General features: G+C 39.2%; 1 pseudogene; it reads right to left on the bottom strand.

Annotated features, from left to right (window-relative positions):
- Window positions 1–1,224: 1,224 nt before the first annotated feature.
- LOC145460512 (substance-K receptor-like) lies at window positions 1,225–2,277 on the bottom strand (annotated as a pseudogene).
- Window positions 2,278–4,045: the final 1,768 nt, after the last annotated feature.

Here is a 4,045-nt window from a genome sequence, read left to right as displayed (position 1 = left end):
TTATTTTCCGAAACACTAGTCCAATTAAGTCTTTTTTTCCCCTATAAGGACAGACTCAGCCGTTCCCTAGGCTTCTTGTCGAAAGTTGTGTACAAGGCTGGTTGTTGGGATTGTAATGCCTTTTACATTGGAAAAACAAAGCGTCGGTTGCATGACAGGAAAACGGAGCATTTTAAAGTGCTGACGAGTACTAACCACGCTTCTCCCGTGGCAGACCATATGACCCTGACAGGCCACAGGATAAAATGGGATCACTTTGTCATTTTAGCCATCCGATGATCTGATGTGCATTGTAAAATTAAAGAAACATTATTGATTCGTGATTTGGAACCAGCACTTAATGAAAATGTTGGCAGTGATAAACTTGTTCTCTAGTAGCCATCTATATGTTTTTTTTTTTGTTTTGTTTTGTTTTGTTTTGTTTTGTTTTTTTTTTGCAGCAGATTTTAAGTCTGTTTATATCCTTTGTCATTTCTTTCCTTATTAGGTACGGGTCTTCCTTATTAGGTACTAGTCTTCTCGTTTAAATTTATTGTAATGCAGCTAACCGTTTTATACATCTGATGATGTATGTAGAAGCATACGAGACGTCAAGTTCTCAAATCAAGGTTCCTACAACATGCGTTGCTTTGTTATGTTTGTGATTCTAGCGGGTAACGAGCTACTTACTAGTGGTTTAACTGTCACAAAACGAATTTACATCTATGCTCTTTACGTAGGGTTAATCGCTTTGATTTTTAATAAAACAGGCTTCTGTTTCTACAAAATACTGTTGTATAATACCTTGCCTCACCTCTGGGCAGCCCTTTGCAAGCAAATGCCCCATAGTGGGGACCAACAACCTGCCAAATGCCCGTCAAACCCGGGTGGGGGGGGGGGGGGGGGGGGAGGGGAGCAGATGGGCGGGCCTGGAATTGACAAAGCCTTTACGGACTGAACAAACTAAGTTTCGTGGTTTTCGGAACATTTCCAGTAAAGAAATAGTCTTCGACAATTATAATTACAACTGAGACCTCTTTAGAAGCTCTAAAGTGGGTTGTCGTTCTTCTTTCCTTTCCTCTACACATTGCTTATACAAAAGTGACTTTGTCTACCCCTAACAGTCATGGCTGACACGTTTGACTAGCTAAATAAGTGTGACTTAAACCCTTGTATACTACTTTTAATCGCATTGCTCAGTGTCTCTCTACGACATTGCTGAGCTCGCAAAAAAATTAAGCGATATCTGGCATTCCACACTCAATTTCAAGCAACCACTCGCTAATACTAGACATACTAGTCAAGCACTGTTTCACTAACACTAGTTACAGCTTGTTCATACGCCGACCAAAGTGGTATTTACAGTTTGGTATCCAGGAGGGAACGCTTTGAAGTCGCTTTGCTTCTAGTGCCGGTACACACAGAAGTTTTTTCCCGCTGTACGGCAGCATCGGATCATTTTGGCGAAGGCTTCTTTCATCTTTTCGTTCAGACCAATGTACAGCCACGGATTTATGGCGCTGTTACCCTGACTGAGCCAGTAGCAGAAGTAAATGAGGGAGGGCGGCCATAATACTCCCATTTTTACGTAATGGCCCATCTGATACACATGCATTGGAAGCCAACAGACTGCAAACACCACCACAACGATGAGCATTCGGATGACTTTTTTCTTGGGGATTTCCTGTTGTCGTTGGTGTACAGCACAGGTACTTCATCATCCGCAGGTATTTCGTGGAGCCACAGTTTTCCAGCAACTATGATGTAGAGGATGAAGATGATGGCTAGAGGCAGGTAGTCGATAACAAGGATGAGACTCCAAAAGGCCAGAGGCGATATAACAGTATCATCAAAGAAGCAGACACCATTCACAGGTTTCAAGGCAACTGGCACGACTGACATTAAGGCTATGGATGAGATCCAGACAACTAGCGTAATGATCTTAGGCTTCCTGAACCAAATGCTACTTCGAAAAGGATACACAACAGCAAAGAATCGATCAAATGCCATCACAGCGAGACAGAAAATGGAAGCGGTAGTCAACACGAACGCAGAGTAAGAGAAAAACGCGCGGGGTATCTGAACTTGGTGGTTTTAAAAAATAGCTATGCTGATAGGCATCTGAAACATTGCAACCAGCAAATCGGCCACCGTCATGTTAACAAACGGGAAACTTGTTAGATTTCTTGTTCCAGGTTTCTTCCACACGATGTCGATGAGCAGTGTGTTGCCAGCCAAAGCTACGATCATTGCTATGATATAAACTATGGGGAAGCTCATTTCAATGATTCCTGTCATATTCTAAAAATAAAAGAGAACAGACCTTTGCTTTAAGAATGTATAAAACGCTCTAAGAGTGCCTGCCTATACAAATCAGACAAATTCTTAATTTCGCGGCAAGAATCGAAAATTCGATTTCGCTCATATTTTATGGTAGATAAGCTAGGGAATGACAAGAACTGCCGGGTAGTTTTTTTTGGCAAAATATCCTTTTATTTTAAAGAAAAATGCAAATTGTCAAATTTCGATAACATCGTCATTCGACACAGCATTTTATTAAGCAAGTTCGAGAGCGTCGCATGCAAAACCACATAAATCTTTCGTCTTTAAAACACTCAATTAGTTTTGTGCAATGTTTAAATGTGTACTGGGTTGATTTTGGGGAGTGTCGAGTTGTCTTTTTGGGTGCAAAATAGTTAAATTTCGATGACATGTATTTAATTCACTTAAAAGTACTTTGTAAATATACTTAATTTTCACCATGTAAGAAACTTTCAAATGAATTAAGCTTCTGGTGGTTGAATCGTAGAAGGATAGTCTACCGATTCCTATTAAAATTTCTCTGAGCAAATGATTTTGAACAACGCGAGAGCTTTTCATAGTACGCTACAGGTGCAAAAATTGACCTTCCGTCGTCAAATTTCAATTTACGGGTTAGAAAAAGAGTTGAAAATAATTCAATATGATTTTTGCAGTGGAGACCTGGCGCGTGGAAGAAAATTTAGTGATAAACAAAAAAGAAGAAAAAAAATGCTTATGTCTCGGAATTATATCGGTCTGATAGTTGCCTCTTGAAGATTTGATATTCTTTAAAACTATCATATTTGCCCTTGAAGCTTCTTCTCTCAAGCAGATATGTGTTTTAAGAACATCAAAATTTCAGCGAGATAACTATCAGTAGGGGTGGCGAATGGTAAATGCGAGACTTTGCGAGACGACGAGATTAGCGTTTTTCTTTGCGAGTCTGAGACATTTTGATTTCTTCCATTGTTAGACCGAGGCTTTTAAGTGTTTTAAATGTGAACTCTAGACGTTCAGGTTCAAAGATGTTATAATGTCATTTAACTTTAAAAATAAAATAAAATAAACAAATCGGTACTTCGCGACTTTCTTAGCCTTGAAAAAAATCGAGACTGCGAGACGCGCATGACCGCTAAAAAAGGAGACTGCGAGACCCGTGAAATTGGGCGAAAATTTTGCGAGACCCATGGTTTTTGAAGGACCATTCGCCACCCCTATCAGTCAATAGTTCCTCTAACACCCTATTGTTTAAATATGGATGTTTTTGGGTAACTATCAGACGATAATCCAAGCTAAGCGAAGAGGCTAAAAAAAAAGCAGCATTCTCCTACAGATTTGTGGATGAAGATGGAAGGAATTCAACCTTACATGCAAGACAGGAAAATAAAGCAAGGTTTTAATTTCTTGTTTTCCTATTTTTGCGCTCTAATTAAGAAATAGAAAACGTGTACCCTATTTCTATCAAGTTTTATATAATAACCCAAGTTATTCTCGCATTTTGATTGGTTCTCGCGTCTGATCTATTAGAGGACAGACGCACGATTGACGTCGTCATTACAAAGTTTTCCCTCTGTGTTTTAAAATGGTGCAAAGTTTTGAGAATTTAGATACTATTTTACATGACTGGGTAAAAGATAAGGTACAAAAAAAGTGTTGTCGAAGCATTGAAAAGGTACGAGAAGCATAGTCTAGCAGGATCGAAGAAAAAATAAAATAAAGCCGTTCCTTTTTTAGAAAATGACTCAAAAAAAAATATTCGAGCAGT

Source organism: Orbicella franksi, chromosome 11, assembly GCF_964199315.1.
Source record: "Orbicella franksi chromosome 11, jaOrbFran1.1, whole genome shotgun sequence".
NCBI lineage: Eukaryota > Metazoa > Cnidaria > Anthozoa > Scleractinia > Merulinidae > Orbicella > Orbicella franksi.
This window is presented reverse-complemented; position numbering and strand designations above follow the sequence as displayed.